The sequence below is a fragment of the Sturnira hondurensis genome, unplaced genomic scaffold (genome assembly GCF_014824575.4).
Source record: "Sturnira hondurensis isolate 20B ecotype Veracruz unplaced genomic scaffold, ASM1482457v3 Scaffold0022017, whole genome shotgun sequence".
In the NCBI taxonomy this organism is placed as follows: domain Eukaryota; kingdom Metazoa; phylum Chordata; class Mammalia; order Chiroptera; family Phyllostomidae; genus Sturnira; species Sturnira hondurensis.
Window position 1 is genome coordinate 58089 of NW_028094648.1, and position 18616 is coordinate 76704.

The 18616-nt window shown below is 35.8% G+C and overlaps 1 pseudogene; it reads right to left on the minus strand.

The window, feature by feature from the left end:
- Positions 1–7853: 7853 nt before the first annotated feature.
- Positions 7854–18616, minus strand: part of LOC118978589 (40S ribosomal protein S27-like) — a 66892-nt pseudogene continuing 56129 nt past the window's right edge.

The window sequence follows — 18616 nt, forward strand, 5'->3', positions numbered from 1 at the left end:
GTCACTCCAAAACTGATGAGAAAAGTCTAAATTTTTTAACTCTCTAGGAAGTTGATGTTACTCAGATATAAGGTAAATTTAATGTCGAGGGCAACAACTCTTTCATGAGCTAGAGTGACTCTGTAGAATAATAGAGGCGTCATATAGTATAAGGTGTATTTGCCCCCATTCTGCAACTCTTTTCTTCAGGCATTTACCATGGGAAACAGTGGGCACAGGGCAAGAGGAGTGAATGAGCTGCCCTTGTGGCACAGGCCTGGAGGGAGGATTAAGAGTGAAGTGTTCATATTTAGAGAAGCACGTCAATGACTCGGGCTGTGCAGGAATGCAAGATGCTGATCAGGTGCCCCCGGGGGGGATACAAAATCAAAAACTGTTACCAGAAGTAAGGGCGGGAAATACATTCACAGCCAAGATTCCTTACCAACCCAAGAAAGAGTTTGCATGGCATAAGTGGAGGAGCAGGAAACACACTGACCCTGGGGACTCTGTACCATACATGGAGAGTTTGTCTGCCAGCTGTGGAGGACCAGACAATGAGGGAAAGTGTTGTTCCTAGTCTCGGGCACACAGGTCCTACTTAAGTCTGACAGAAAAGCACTTAACTGTCCGCCCCCCAAAACAAGTCTGACATTGAATAAAATGCATCAGCAACCTATCACATCTAAAGGGCCGTGAGTGAGGACTCCCTCTGTGGCACAGGTGTGCAGGACCTGGTGAAAGTAATGGATGCTGTAGTGAGTTAAACCTTCCAGCACTCTCATATTCACTGTTCTGGGTTTATTTGTGTCCTCTCACCCCAAGATTTGTATTTTGCAAATATAACCCTTATATCTCAGAAGTGAACCTTATTTGAAAATAGGTTCATCACAGATGTGTTTAGCTAAGATAAGGTCATATTGGAACAGGGTGGGTCTTTAATCTAACAGGCTTGGTGTTCTCATAAAAGGAAGAAATTGGAGACAGACACCTACACAGAAAAAATGCCACATGACTTTTGAAATTATGCAGCCACAAGCCAAAGACTTACCCAGAAACTAGAAAACATGCCTAGAATAACCTTGCCAATACCTTAATATCAGACTTTTAGCGTCCACTTCCAGATTTGTGAAACAGTAAAATTCTGGGGTATATTTGAGCAACTCCATTTGTGATACCTGCTTACAGAAGCTCTTGGATACTAATCTATACACACAATGAACAAAGTAGAACTATCCCACTGATGGAGGCATTTGGACCCCAGGGCATATTAAAGGTAACTATCACCAACCACAAAACCCTAACATAGCTCATCTACTGATTAGATTAACACAACCAACCATAGTAATGGCCTGAGAAGTAGTACGCCCATTTCCAGCCATAAATACTTTTACTTCAGATTCCGCTGTTGTTTTACAAGTATTATCCAGCAATCAAATAGTATGAGACACTTGGAAAAGTAGCAAAAAAACAGCTGTCAAGAAGTAAAACAGACCGTAGTACCAAACGAAAGAGGTGGGATGCGGAGACAGGCGGGACGGAGGAGATGTGGTGGGGTGAAAATGGAGAGGGCTGGACTTGAACAACAATAAAAAAAGATAGATTGAACCAGAACTATCATATAAGTTTACTATTATTAATATCTAAATAATGTAATAGAAAATGGTAAAATTCATAAATAGATAGGGAATTTCAGAGACAAATAGAATCTATTGAGGGAAAAAGAGTCAAATGGAAACACTAGTAAAAAAAAATACTAGAGAATAAAGAAATCTATCAATAGACCTATTATAAAACTGGACATAGCAGAGGGAAAAATCACTGAATTTGAGATACATCAATAAAAATTATCCACACTGAAACTTAAAAAAATAGCATATAAGACCTGGGAAAATATCAAAGGCCATAAAACATACACATGTTTGAAATCCAGGTAAGACAAAAGAGAAAAAGCAAGAAAAAATACATGAGGATATAATGACTGAGAATTTTCTCAGGTAAGAAATTTTAAAAATCTATAAATTCAAGGATCTCACAGAACCCCAAGAAGCATAAATAGATGAATACAAAGAAAACATACCTGAGCACATCATAAACATTACTGAAAACTGAAATAAATAGAAAATCTTAATGAGCAACAGTAGAGAGTAAAGATGACAGAAGAGAAGGGAAAAGAAGGGAAGGGAAGGGAAGGGGAGGGGAGGGGAGGGGAGGGAGGACAAAGGAAAAGAAAGAGTATCATGAGCATATGTGTGATGTAGTCTTTCCTATAAGTCAGCCAGGCAACTGCTCTGGCAGCCGGGAACCAAGGAATAGACAGAGTCACAGGAGGTAATTGTGCAATATACTCAGCTTTTGCTGAATACAGGTCCACTCAAAGTAGAGCATCAACATACATTAATATCCTCCTCACACTCTAACAATCTAAGAAAAATATGACACACACACAGAGCAATCAATGGACAATAACAAACGTGAGTCTCATAGTCACAGTCAGCAGGCCTGGGAGACAGCACAGCGGGAAAGGGAGTATCAGCCTCTTGCAAGGAAGGATCTCCAGAGCCAGGTGGGCAGCGGGGCAGACAAAGTCCTCAGTCCAGAGGGCAGAGCCACTGGTGGCCGATGCCGAGGGAGATCAGCATGGCGTGGAGCAGCACTCTGGGGTGTGGAGGCCGCCTCAGCAGTGGTCTGGAACCTGCCTCAGTTATACCTTAAAAGTGTGTATTCCACCCTTCTGGGCCTTCTTGTTAAATGCCTTGACACCCCTGACAGCAAGTGTGGAATTTCCCCAGGAGCCTATCTATCGGTGGTCCTGCTTTGCAGACAGGGCTGTTCTGATCACATGTGCAGATATCGTAGGTGTATCTCCTTGCCGGACATGTCTGCTCTGACTTAGGTAGTTTCCCTCTTGAACCAAAGTGTCACGGCTGACTTACAGCCATGTTGGTTGATATGAGTGACTCCACTTTGATTTATATACTTTATGCCATCTTGACCGTACCAATGCCATTTTGTTGGTACTGCTCCCCACAAGGAGGAGAAAAGGAATGACAGAAAATAAAGAAAGGGAAAAAAGATGTACCTAGTGTTAGAAGTAGACATGTTCCTTTTAAATATATATGAAACTTTCACCAATATAAACAATAATCAGAACCATAAATCTATTGAGATGTCAAAGTGTTAAAATTATAATATGTCATGTGAACTAAAACAAAACATTATAGGGGAAACTGAAATATCTTCAAACAGTTGGAATTTAATCAACATACTTCCCAACAATCCATGAGGCAAAGAACAAATCACAACAGAATTTAGAAAATACATTGAACTATATTTCACTCAATGAAAACACTATTTAGAAAAATATGTGAGATGCAGCAAAACCAGTTTTGAGTGATATTTATCCATTAAATTTCTATGTCAGAAAATTAGGCCTTAAATCAATGATCTAAGATTCAACTTAACAAAAATAAGGAGAAAAGACAGGAAATAAAACCAGAAATAGGAACAAGGAAGTATATAAGGAGGAAAAAACAATGAAATAGAAAAAAAGAAGAAACACAATCAAGAAAATCAATAAAGCCGAAGTTGATTCTTTTAATATATCACTAAAGTTGATAAATCTCTAGTCAAATGAGTTTTTGAAACTACCAATATTGGGAGTAAAAGAAGTTATATCAGTATTGATCCTGTGGATATTAAATAGAAGGTAAGGAAATACTGGGAATAAATTTATTCCACTAAATTCAACGTCTTAGATGATATGGTAAAATTCCTTGATTAACACAAACAAATAGAGCATACTAAACAAGAAGTGTGGCTGAGTTTCCTGTGACACTCAGTGTTTATACTATCCATCTGTTACAAAAATGGCCCAAATTATTTACCTATCTCTATAGATCAATAATAGCCTTGCCATTCATCAGGTGATTTTGTTGTATCCTTCCTTCCTTACTCTGAGGTCAGCCATGTGACTTGAAATTTTAGTCCAAATAACTGAGAACTATGTCTAAATATAGTCATGTCCAAAAGTCCATATACTATATGCCCCTCAACTAGAAATTTCTGCCAGGTAAAGCAGAAAAAACATTTGTTTTTTCTTTATGCCTCAGGTGAAATATTAATTCCTATGGAAAACCTTATCTGCCTCTCAACTACAAACATTAGGTCCCTGTATTATGTAATTCCCTATTTATCCCACACTTTGTAGCTCAAAACAACGTACAGTTCTGGAGGTCAGAAATCCAAAATCATTTTCAATGAGTTAAAATCAAGGTGTCACCTGGATTCTAAAAGAGGTTCTAAGGAACAATCTGTTTTATTGCTTTTTCCAGCTTCTAGAAGCCACCTACATGCCTTGGCTCATGCCTCCTTTCTTCCTTCACTTCAACTGCTTGCTTCTATGGTCACATCTTTTACTAGTGTCTCTGATCTCCTCTTTTTATAAGGGTCCTTTTGATTGCATTAGACTTACTGGGATAATTCAGGACAATCTCCCTATCTCAAGATTCTTAACTTAATCATATCTACAAAGAGTCCACTTTGCCATAAAAGATAACATTCAAAGGTTCTAAGGATTAGGGTATAGACCTCATTGGGAGACCATTATTCATCCTTCCATAGCCACCATTATATGCTCCAATATACATCCTGTTAAGTATTTTCATAATCAAAAGCATGTAAGTCTTTGCAAAATCAAGATTATTTGTAATAACTTATTTAATATTTACTTTTTTTCTTTTGGCTCTACTCTTTATGAGTACATTGAAAAAAACATGCCCAGCATAAAAAGACTGGGTATTTTTTGAAAATTCTGACTTCTATATTTTGGAGTCCTGAAAATATTTTCAAATAACAAAAATAAACATTTTTAGTACATTTCATGAAACCTGTGTTCTTAGACAACCATTGCCCCTTTCACACTCGCAGATTTGTGCCTATCTTTTGACGTCAGTCTCACAATACAAGTGGGTAGAGCCCTGTCAAATGTAAATATGACAAAGAAAATGTACAAATTATCAGAGATGATTTTAAGTTGGGGGTGGTTTTTAGTTTACTAAGGGAGACCTGAGTGTCCCAGATAGCAACATTAGACATTAACTTTTAACTCATAGAATTTTATGGCAGCAAGGGTAATGGACAAGAGCATAGAAATAGGAAGAGAATATCACAGAATGCTCTAGATCCATGCTTCTTAAACTATTCTTAATGAGGAAATAGTTGTATTTTTTTAATTACTAACTTGTCATAGCTAGAGCTTTAAAAGATGTAACAGTTATAAAAAGTTAAAATATGCATGAAATAAAACACCAAATTCCACTGACATAGGGAAAAAATTGCAAAAGTATACATGTTCATTGACTGTACAAAAGTGGTAATGTAGGGAATCAGTATTATACTCTCACATTTTTATCATTCAAATTGTACATTTGAATGATACAAAAAGTTGTGAGTGAAATGGCTGTTTTCTATGTTAAATATCTTGATAAACATTTTGATGAATGCCAGGCATATTGATACTTAAAGTATTTAATATGACAAATGAGCTTGCTTCTTGCTTGTTAGTTTATCTAAACTAGATGAGATTGATGACTTACTTGGGATAATACATATCTATGTGGTGTTTATACCTTGTCTTAATAAAATGGGTAGAAAAGCTAGTCTCAGAGAGGTTTGTGGAATTAAATGTAAATTGAAATTTAAAGTAATTTCAGTCAATCTCAGAATGTTCATTTTTAACTTTTATTCAAAATGAAGTAAGTTACGCTGCTTTTCAAAATTCATAGTCAATTGTTCATCAGTTGATTACAACAATTACAACAATTTATTTGGTAAAAATAATTATTACTTTTAAATTATTTTATGGTTAAAGGAAAAATTCTAGATTTCTAGTTTGCCCATATATGAATTTTATTCTGTATTATTTGTTTATAATATAATATTGTGCAGGTAATCTCAAATTCGCTCATCTGCCAGAAACAATTCTGGTAAAATATATAAATATGGCTTGACTGTGCGGCTTGAACATCTCATTTTCACTAATTTTTGATTGACTTCATTCTACATGTTATAAAACAAGCAAATTTTCTTGCAGTTTCACCATTTTTAGTTAACTTTCATCAGATCTTTTGCTTTTGAACATGATCAACAGTAAGTTAATCATGACTATTTTAGAGTCTTACGTCCACTCTACATAGCTTTTGTTTTACACTTCCTTGAAAATACTTGCAAATCAGCTACAGAGCAGAATGCTTTGTGTTCAAATAAGGACTGTCTTAGAGACCCTCAAAAAATGACTTTCCAAGTACCCTGGGGCACAGATTTCACATGGCATTGTTTAAATAACTGAGATCATACCACTGGACTGTGCCAGGATTCTTAGAATTCTAGTGTAGAAGCAGATGTGTTCACGACACTGTTAATCTCAAACAATCAGAAAAAGAACCAGTTACATAGGAATGAATGAAATGTTGAAGAATGATTATGGTTTTTACTTGGAGTATTGCTGATACTTTAGTGTCTTATTTTCCACACATAAAGAATTTCCTTTTTTTCTCTTATATTCTCTATAAACCCTAACAATCTAGTTGACTGTGTTCTTGTAAACACAAGTGAACCATTTATCCTCTCTCTAGTGGATCACTCAAGATTTTGGAAACTCTATTGGTTAAATATTTTGATTTCATGGTGATATAGTTTTTGCTTAAGTTCAATAAAATTCCACCTTCTTTTATTAACAAGATATAATTGGAAACACTGTTTTTTAATTATTTTATTGTTCAATTACAGTTGTCTACATTTACCCCCACCACTCCCTCTCCACCCCAGCCATCCCCCCCTCTTTTCCTTGCTTCCAACCCTGTTGGTTTTGTCCATGGGTTCTTTTTCTCCCCCATTTTTTTTATTTAATTATTTTTCAAGTACAGTTTTCTGTCTATTACTCCCATCCCATCCCGCCCTCCGTGCTCCCCCTCCTCCCGTTTTCACCCTGCTCAGTTGTTGTCCATGTGTCCTTTATATATGTTCCTCTAAATTCCTCCCCTATTTCCCCTGAAATTCCCTCCCCTCTCCCCTCTGATCACTGTCAGCCTGTTCTCTATTTCAGTATCTTTGGTTACATTTTACTTGCTTGTTTGTTTTGTTGTTTAGCTTCCTATTAAAGGTGAGACCATATGGTATTTGTCCTTCAACACCTGGCTTATTTCACTCAGCATAATGCTTTCCAGTTCCATCCATGATGTTGCAAAAGGTAGGAGCTCCTTCTTTCTTTCTATGGGTCCTTTATAGTTGCTCCGGAAAACCCTTCCCCTCTTTTCCCCATTACCCCTCCCACCTGCCCTCTGGTTACTGACAGATTGCTCTTAATTTCAATGCCTCTGTTTATATTTTGTTTGCTTGCTTGTTTTGTTGATTAGGTTTTGACTGAACTGTCCTATTTGAAAATGATGCTTTCAATCAGATGTGAGCAGATATTTTTAAGGAGTTAAAATTGCCTTTATAGAGCCAATACAAAAAAAAAATTCTGTTGAAAAAACTAGTAATGTACCTAGCTTACAGCTCTCCCAGACTTGCAGTTCAATAAGGAAGGACATTTCCTTGTAGGCATATGAAACAGCATACATTATGGACATTTAGAAGAGAAAAATTCATCCAAATTTCACTGCGGGTGAAATATGATGGTAAGATCTTGACTTGGCTTCCAAGCTTCAAAATATTCTTTATTTGACATTATCTTTGACAAATGAGTAATGACTACAGGGGAAAATTTTGTATTTCAAAGGAAAACTATCACTCAGTTGTGCAGGTTACCATATTCTGATCATTGTTTCTTACGTATCCAAAATGTGTTTATTGGGATTTTGATTCAGGTGCTTTTAGTGCTGTTTCATTCTGAAGGACCATCCTTCTTTAAGCTTTGCTTTTTCTCATGGATGCTGACAGAGGACAGTGGAGCAGTCAACGCGCAAAACGAGTGTTTTTTCATGGGTGAAGATGGCAACGAATTTATAGCATCTTGGGCATTTCACACCCATGAAGTAGGAACTGGGGCTCTGCACCACACTTTTTGTCCTGTGCTTTCTCTTCTCTCCTGGAGATGAATAAGGGAGGTCCTCAGTGAAAGGCGTGCTGTGCTGGGGGGGAGACCATCACCACCAGAAACGCTACTCTGATCCTATTAATTCTTTCTGAGCTATCTTGCATTGCTCTGAAAATTATAAGCATTTGATGGCCATAAAAATTAGCTTTGTTAGCTACATGTAAATTAGACTAGGTCTTTTCATGTGGCACACACTGTCAACCCTTATAATGTTTTGATTTTTTTTTAGTTACCTTTAATATCTGGTTATACATCAACTATTGTTTCCAATTGTCCCTTTCCTTCCCAACTTGGTATTATCAATGGCTGAAATCTGACTGACTAAATTTTTATCTGAACTCTAGATTGCCATGTAGCAGGCCGTGTCTCTCAACATCTGGAGAAGGACTGTGAACTAAATTTGAGAGACTTGAAGATTGATGCATGGGTCAGATTTATCCCTGGACAATCTGCCATCTGGATTATCAGGAAGTCTAATAAAATGTTCAGGTCATGCATGATCTTAGAAAAGAGATAACTGAACAATACCACCAGGAATATAAACACCTTATTAGCATTACAAAAAAAATATGGTATACACATATGGTACACAATGCAATACTACTCAGCAGAAAGGAAGGAGCTCCTACCCATCACATCAGCATGGATGGAACCAGAGAGCATTATGCTGAGTGAAATAAGCCAGGTGGTGAAAGACAAATACCATACAATCTCACCTATAAGTGGATCTTAATCAACAGAACAAACAAGCAAGCAAAATATAACCAGAGACACTGAAATAAAGAATAAACTCACAATAAACAGAGGGGAGTAGGGAAAGAGATAATGAGGGAAAATAGAGGAAGGGCCATCAAGTAACACGTATAAAGGACACATGGACAAAGCCAAAAGGGGTAGGTTTGAAGGTGAGAGGCAGGGATGGGTAGACTAGGTGGGTGTGGTGGAGAAAAAATGGAGAGAACTGTACTTGAACAACAATAAAAAATATATCAATTTAAAAAAGAAATATAACAGTTTATGCTGTAAAACTGAAAGATTTTTACCCACCAACCTCTTGAAATTCACTGTCCTGGATACTTTCTAGGGTTCAACTTCTGTATCTATACTTTAATACAACCTTTTACATGAATATCCTTCTTTTTTATTTTAAACATTCCTCTTTTAAGATGCTTGAACCTAACACAACTGACTTTTGCCAAAATCCCTCAACAGATGGTTTAACTGACTATACAGAACAATGACAACAAAAGTCCTAGGGACTTTACTTCTTAGAACCTGCTTTGCCCACTGTGGGTCATTTTGTGTTCTGTAAAACAACTTACTGCAAAGAACCACCCTTCCACGTATGACTTAGGTAAGAGTCCAGGATGCGCCCCCCACCTCTTTAGCTATGACACGCCTAGATACAGACCAAATTCCCAGTCTTTGTCTAACTCATAATTAACTGAACTACATATACTCACTGAGCAAGTTAGAAAACATATCTGTTAAGTTTACTTGAGTAAACTTTAGTTCAGTTTCTTTCCTCCCTTCAAAACATACGGTAGTGAACTTGACCCATGCCTACCCTGATCCTGCACTGGAATGTAGGCTGATCTTTTAACAGCCCCTCTGAGGAATCAAGAATGAGTGGATCTCAAGAAAAAACATTTTTCACTATCAGTCTGATCACACCACCACTCATCCCCTTCTCCTTATTTAGTCTTTTTTAGTCTTGTTACTCATCTTTGTTTATTTTTTTTCTGCCTGACTTTGGAGACTTGTATGTTGCATGGTCAGAGAGTTCTCTCTATTGCAAGAGTCTCCCTCTCCTATTGCAACAGTGCTATACCTTCTATTTCAATCATTCTCTTAATAAAGCTTCTTTTTACCTAAGCTTAAACCTTTTTTTTATGATATCATTCTGCAACATTTAGAAAAGTTTTTTTTCTCTTCTTAATAAAGTAGATCAGTGAAGAATATTTTCTCACCTGGAATTCAGGAGTAAAAGTAAATGATATAAATGTGCCTTCCTAATTTTACATAATAATGTTAAACTATAAATTAAAGGTCAGGCTTAATTAATTCACTAAAAAAATGCAGAAATTAAAACACATTAAAAAACAAACAAATGATACTCTTCCTTTCTAATTTATATAACTTTTTGAGTTATACTTTACAAACTAACTTTAAAATACCAGATGTTGAATTGTGACCCACTAAACATTAGCATCTCACTCCACATCAATTTACAAGGTGAATGCCAACCAAACTGGTCTACACCTGTTCAATGAAGTAAATTTACTGATCACATGCTTGTTGTACACAGTTGGTTGTAAAATTGCTCTAAAATATTCCAAACTCTTCTTCTCAATTTCTGCATTTAGCTTTACATGTACCAGTAACAAATACTTTGCAGGCCATCCCTGCAAGTCCATAGCACTCACTATGAATTCATAGGCCTTAGGGTTTGCTTTTAAGGCAGAGCCTGATAATTTTGTCGTTATCACAATAATGGTTGGATTTTGAACTAAGGTTCCTTATTGTTCAACTGAGAAAGCTTTCCTATTCCCCTTTATGAAACATGGAGTCTTCAATAAGGCAAGCAGTTATTAGATAAGATGTCCACATTCAGGTTGGGCATTAAAAGTCCTCTTAGTTTCACTAATGACTAAATGAAATTACTACCTACAGGTTTATAACCACCCAATTTTTAAATATTCATTTTCTAAATTATTTTACTGAGATAAATGGATATGAAGATCAATGGATGAATTCCTAACTCACTCCAAGTTAGGTTTGTTACTAAATTTCTTTTTTGCATTTTTTCTTACTGTTTTAATGTAATCTTTAAGTTCACTTGATATTATTATCTCATTTATATTTTTCTTCAACATCTGAAAATTATAATCAACTGATAAGAAATTAATAAAAATATCAAAGATAAAGAATTTTCTGCACAATCAACTTTGAAAATCCTACTATCTTATTTTCAATATTATTTTTTATTTCAGTTCTGAACGATAGGCTCAAATAATTTAACATACGTGATATATATGGTTGTTTTACTAACAAGAAATGTACTTGAAATATGTGAATGTTATTTAGTGCATGGACACAGCATTTAACAAAACAAGAATTTCAAAAAGTCATGTGAGTACATTACCCAGCACAGAGAGGGTATATTAACATGGAAAAGCAGATTGTTGAACTCACGGCCCATTTTTTCACTAAACAACAGATTTGGTGGCCACATTGAGACTGAATTAACATTTTTCCTAATTCTTGATAAATTAAACCAAAGTTAGAAAGCATTTCATTGTTCACAAAATATTCATTGAGTGAAGTTGTATGTAGATTAAAGTACCCTCAAACTATTTCTCCCAGTTACCCCCTCTTTTTCTTCCCAGTCCTCCTTATGAAGCTGCGGCCACAAAATCTAAAACCGCAGAATAAACAGTAAGCAAAGAAAAAGTCTCCTATCCAGTCTCATGAGTTCCTCATTGATAAACAAAATTAAAAGTCATGAACTACAATTCTCTCATATCTACACTGTGCACAAGCCAAGAATTTATTCATAGTCTGCATATTTGGTTTTGTTCTACTGCTTAGCGAAACATCTGCAGCACCTACAACATAGTAATTGTTCTTTCATTAATACATAATTAATATTATGCATCATCCTGAAATATCATTCCATAAAAGATTTTTGGCAATGGCTTCTTCTGCTTTCTCTTAGATAGCAATATTTGTCATTAATATTGTCACTGACTATACAGTTTTCTAAGCTGTTTTTGCTATAAAGAGTAAAACCTTAAATGCATCTGCTACATTTTGTCTTTTCTGCACCTTCGGTAACCACATTAATCAATTTTACTGCATGGGAATCATTTCATATATGTGGGAAAAAAATCTCCCTTAATTTATTGGATCAAGAATAAAAGAATCAATGGCTCTAAAATAGGGTCCTATGTTCACAGATGCCCCTTGTCAAATGACAATTTCCAATTTATGGCTTCTAGCTCCCTCCAGCCCCTGACCATGCCAGGAACAAACACCAACACCACTGCCACCACCATCACCACGATCGCTACCACCCCACCAGACAACCTGGTGTCTCAGGGTACTGGGGGAGTGTAGAACATGACTCCAACTGTAGGATGGTCCGTTGGTCAGTCACAGATAATGCGATATTTGGAACTGAGCAAAACTAAAGCAGCCTCCTTAGGTTACAGGACAATTTCACTGGTGTTCAAGTCAGCGGGCTGCAGTTCATCCATTGGTGGACCCACCCATGGTAAACAAAAACAATAGGTCAGCAGTTAGCCAAGACCCATGCAGGCATCTGGTATTTAAAATGTAGGTATTTTCTGCCTAACATAAGATCAAGGGCTTTTATCTCTTTTTTCTATCCTCACTTCCATTTCCTTTCTTTGACCTCTTCTTGCTTTTTCTCATTCCCTGTCTCCATGTCTTCCCTTCCTCTTCTTTTTTTTCTCTCTTCTTCCATTGCTATATCATCTTAGTCTTTTTGTTGATGATGACGACGTGGGTGCTTTACCTTACTTATGTGGTCCAGGAGAGTGGAATATTCCTCAGGGTACAACACAGAGACTTCATAAGGAAGCAGAGGGAGCACATCCATTAATCTTTCAAGAAATAATCCTGTCAGACATGTGTGCCTCTGTTTGACAAAGCTTCGTAACAGGAAAAAAAACGGTGAATGGTGGTAAATTAATCTCCAGTCATATATAATTCATTTTTTAGATATTCATACATGTGCTTCTTATTTGCACTTTTCTTTTCCTGCTGCATGTGTGAAATTATGACACTTGCAGATTGATGTGTCCCAGCATATACAAATTTGCATTCCTTATTCGCTGCTGGAGACCGATTCACTCTTTGTTTATGATGTTATTTTGGGTTGTACTATTTACGTTACTCTTTTCATCAATTTTTATGCTCCATTGAAGCACATTTTAGTCATAGGTCCATTTTTGAGAATTGGGGATATAATGCCACACAAGCATAAAAACATTTACAAATTTAATAATGTTAACAACAGCATGAAAATGGCATATTAGGTGAGACAAACTGCATCCTATTAGCAAAATATTTACAGACAGACAAACCAATGTGGTCCTTAAAAAGACATGTATAAATTCAAAGGCCATAATTCTCATAATTGTATGAATAATGGAATTTCTCTGCATATAAAAATTAAACTCACATTTCAGATTTGTTTAAGGCTGTAAGCTAAATAGCTCCGTGAATTTAGAATTTTTTCTTCAAACTGACATGCTGCCTCCAACATGGCCATGGACCATTCTACAAAATTACTCTGACTGTTAAAGCATCATGTCCTTTTCCTATTTCTTGTCTTTAAATTTATTATAAACTATGTTTTTTTTGCCTTTTTCTTCTGAAATATTATATGTGTGCACACATGCACATACACATAATAATTAGAAAATGTATTAGAAGGATCCCTGTGTTTTGGCCTCTTATCATAATTTAAAGCAACTAATAAAGAGCACAGGAGCATAAAATCTTACTTGACCTTAGAGTTCTTAGTTATAAGAAGCCAGATAAAATATGGCAGTGGCTTTTCTTTATCCCTGGCTTATGTCTCCTCTGCAAAATAGGCAATGACTGCATCCTTTCTTACTTAAGAGGGATGTTGTGTCATGTCAAGAGCACAAAGGCTCTGAAGAAGGGGGACTGGTACTAAAGGAAAAATAATTATTGCTGATCACAACAATAATGACAGTGCATATTCATTTAGAAAAATAGTCTCCTGGAAAGATCCAAAATCTCCTCCCTGACACACTACTCAAATGTTGTGATAAATACACATATATATTTACATTTAAGGTTATTTTAATAATTTGTAAACAAATATACAGCAGATTAATTTTATTGCAAAAATATTCAGTACCTTAGCACAAATAAACTGGTTAGTTTAAATTAACTTCAATATTCTACTTACTTGAGAAATAGGAATATTAATACTTAACTTTCTTTCTGAAGATACACAAGGTGGGGCAAAAGTAGGTGAAATGCAGCTGTAAACAGTTTATTTGGGGGCTGATATTGATTATTTTATCATTTTCCATCTGAATAACTATAAACCTATGTCTGTCCCACTCTGTATTCCAAAGATCAAATGGCAAAATGTTTGTAAAATTAAATTTAAACTAGAAAGAAGCTTCATGAATATAAAATTTTGACATAAACAGATCTCTGTTCAAATAAAATTTATCAATGCTGATAGATTGAGTCTCAATAGCAGAGCGTTCCTAAGAAAAATATGCTTTCTGTTCACGTCCAAGTGTATTTCTACAAGGTATTAGCATAAAGAAATTGCCAAAGATGTGGTTGTTTCAAGACATTTAAGATCAGTTATAAGTTTTTTAGTGTGTTTGGTTTTACCATTTTGTGCCTGCTGTAAAAAGTGAATTTTCTAATCTCTTATTTTTGGCAAAACAAAGAATTTTCACTTCCATTATGATGTTAAAATGATGTCATTTGCATTAAAAGTCAGCTATTGTGACAACTATGTTTCACATATCTAAGAAGAGGGCCATATTTAAAATCTTGTGGCTATTACTTTGAAGATCTAGAGGATTCCTAAAACAGCCAAACCTAAGAGCAGATGATCTGAAAAGGTGAATAATTTGGGGAATACAAAAAAAAAACAGCCTAGAAATAATAAAGAATGGGGAACTTTTAAAATAGGGACAACTATAAAATACATACTTTGACAAATAGACTCTCTGATAAAAAGAATGAAATATATATGTATATTTTAAAGTAGTCATAGTTCTATGTACATATACTTGAAATAGCTTTAACAAGTTCTGACAAGGCTGGTAGAGATATGCAGCTATGATCACTTGTGTTGCTTAAGATGTGGCAGGGTACTTTACAATTAGTCACTAGCATTTTTTTTTTTGAATAAACCAATGGATTAAGAGAAAGACACTGAATTACTTGTTACTAAATAGTATACTGTCTGCTGGAGGTGAGAACAAAGGGTTCTTTTTTCAGTAAATAGTCTGAGGACATGTAGACTCAGAAAATAATGGTACATTTTACAGACTGACAGCTGTTGGAGTGGAGGGGTATGGGGGTACTAGAGGAAAGAGGATGAGGGGATTAGCCAAAGAATATGTATGGATCACCCAGAGACACGGGGCAGTGGTGTGGATGATGGCCTGGGGTAGAGAGGAGGAAGAACAGGGTGGTTGCGGAAAAGGGGAAAAAGGGTTGGGACAACTATAACGGCATTTGTTTTTCTTAACAAAAATTAAGAAAAACTTAACAAAAACTCCCTTCCCTCCTTTGAATGAAGAAAAAATAAATTAACCTGGTGACTATGCACATACATTTGCAAAATCATAATGGGAGACTTTAGTGACAAAGGAAAATTGTTGAAATATGTAAACATAGCTATAGAAAAGCAACCAGTTGAACACAGGCTAAAAGATTCTAACTGAACATGTACAGGGCACAGTTTGAGAAGATAAGTACTGGTGTTGTCTTGAATAAGTTGACTTCCAGAGACCAAACTTTTTCTAATAAAAGAAGGTTGGCATAAATTATCCCTAAGGCCCCTCCGAACGTGAAAAGCAGCACAATATTTTAAAAGTACAGATTTTAAGGTCTTTATTGCCTAGATTTTAACCTAACATTCACCATAATAACTGGCTGGGTGAGCAATGGAAAATTAATCAACATGAGTCTAAATTTACTCATAAAATAAACACCCACCTTTCAGGATTGTGGTGGGGATTATATAAAATAATGAAAAAATTAAGTGTTTAACAGAACCTGGCATGTAGTAAGAAGCAAAACATAATAGTTCCTTTCCACCTATTCCATTTTATTAATCAAAAATTCTATGACTAGTGGGAGCTAGAATACCCAGGTTATAATCAAAAGATTATTGTCTCTGAGTCTTCCTAGGTAAGCGAACTCAGGCTAGTAACTACATTTCTTTATGTGTAAAATTAGGGTTTAAATATATGCTTTTTCTTCTATGATTGCTCTTATAATAAAAAATGTGAAGATATACTCACAAAAAGGGCTATACTCATGGATAAGGAAGGGATGTATACCTCTGGGTGCTTACAGAGTTCTAGATGATTTGCTTGCAGTTTCATTCGATCTCCATTACTTTTGCGAGGTATTTCTTTATATCACAGGAAGAATATGCATAAAAGAAAGCAATATGGCCCAATTCACCCAACAATTAAGTCGTTGAACAGCAAAGTCAGCCCAGGTATGTGTTCACATACCTGCTCTTCACATGGCCTCTGAAGTACTAAATGAGTTAGTGACAGGAAAGAACTATTTGAAGAATTACAAAGGGAAGGATGAAAAATGGGCTAATAGATGTTGTGAGCAACCGTTTAAATGTTCATCTAGCAGAACTAAATAAAACTAAGTTGATGAGAAGGAGTAATAGATAATAAGTAAACAAATCACAGAGGAAAGGGATGCTGATGAAATACAAAGTGACTAATGTATATGTCTCATAGTGTATTTTTCCTATTTTTATAAAACTGACAGTGAGGAAAGGAAGATAAATCCATGTTAATTCATCACATATTCTAATACACTTCAGCTGCAGATTAAAAGAACCATGCCAGTTGCTGCGGCTGCAGAGGGAGAGCAAAGAACTCCTCCCCGAGCCCCATGGGTTTACAGAAGTCTATCAATCACTCTGCCAGTCTTCCGGGTCGTTATTCAAGTCGCCATCCCCAATTTTGCTGGATATATCAGATCAACTCCAGCCCCACAGGTGATTTTTCTCCCTAATGGGTTTGGGATTTGTTCTTTTTTTATTATCTTTGGGCTAATGTGCTGCTCAAAATTGTTCAAAATGGTAGTAAGAATGTCAGTCATTAACTGTGTGTGGGGTAGGTGAAGGTGGAACTGTATTTAATTCACAAACTCTTAACTTATCATTACCACATAAGGGATTTAAAGAATTTAAAGGTATAGACAGAACAGTCAGTGCTAGTTATATTAACTGTGAATATCATGCTGCCTTATCTATTAAGAAAATTATTTTATGTATTGTTTTTTTATTTTATTGTTTTTTATTTTATAGTTTTCAAAGATGGGGAAAAACATGACAACATAGTTCTAAGCTGATATAGAATTGAACAGCTATCTAGTTGTTTGATCAATAAACAAAAACACCCTGGAAAATTTAGCTAAACATGTAATAAAATTCAATCAGCAATAAAAAATATATATGTGTATACATAAAATTTATGTGATATAGTAAAGCAAAGATAGCTCTTGGTCATACCCGCAAAGGAAGTTGATTCTTTTTCATCCCACAAACCTGGGTTGCACAGGTGTGTAAAACATGGGTTTCGTGTGGGTGACCACATAAAACACCAAGACCATGCCTTTAAGTAAGAAAAAAGATAACACTAAAGAAATAAGTTAAGTGTAATATTAGAGGCACATACAATATTGAACTATCATCCAGATTGTAAGTTGATTCAGGAGGACTTCCTGAAAAACATGAGGATTAAAATGAATATTAACAATTAGGAAACATTGACTAGTTAAATAAGGAAAGAGCATAACAGGTAGCAGGGCCATAGGGGAAAAGATAATGTTTATGAAAGATCCATAAACATTATAACATTTCCAACCTCGACTTGATATTCATGGAGGCAGACTTTTTTATATTTTGGTCACAGATGCATTTCCATTATCTAAATCAGCACCTGATTCATTGTAACTGTTGGGTGAATAAGTGATTTAATTAATAATTAAATTATTAAATGCAAGCCAAAGTACAGAGAGACATGACTTTAGATTAGAACCAGGTCACAAAGTATTTTGAAATATTTCTTAGTGACCTTTTATTGTGCTCCCCTCCCCCCATTTAGGCCCTTCCAAGCTCTGGGATATCTACTGATAATATAATGTTCCTTCTCAACAACTGATGCTCTTATTTTTTTAAATATATTTTATTGATTATACCATTACAGTTGTTCTATTCCCCCCCTTCATTCCCCTCCACCCGCACACTCCCTCCCCCACCATTCTCCCCCCCTTAGTTTATAACCACGTGTCTCAAGTTCTTTAGATTCTGTATTTCCCCCACTATTCTTGCCCTCCCCCTACCTATTTTCTACCTACCATCTATGCTATCTTATGTGCCTTCTCCCCCCTTCTCCCCCTCCCACCCCCCTGTTTCTAACCGTCCATGTGTTCTTCATTTCTATGGTTCCACTCCTGATCTAGCTGTCCTCTTGGTTTGCTTTTGTTTTAGGTGTGGTTGTTAATACCTGTGTGTTTGCTGTCCTTTCACTGTTGATATTTTTCATCATCTCTTTCTTATATAAGTCCCTTTAGCATTTCATATAATAAGGGCTTGTTGATGATGAACTCCTTGAACTTGACCTTGTCTGAGAAGCACTTTATCTGTCCTTCCATTCTAAATGAAAGTTTTGCTGGATAAAGCAATCTTGGCTGTAGGTCTTTGGATTTCATGACTTGGAATACTTCTTTCCAGCCCCTTCTTGCCTG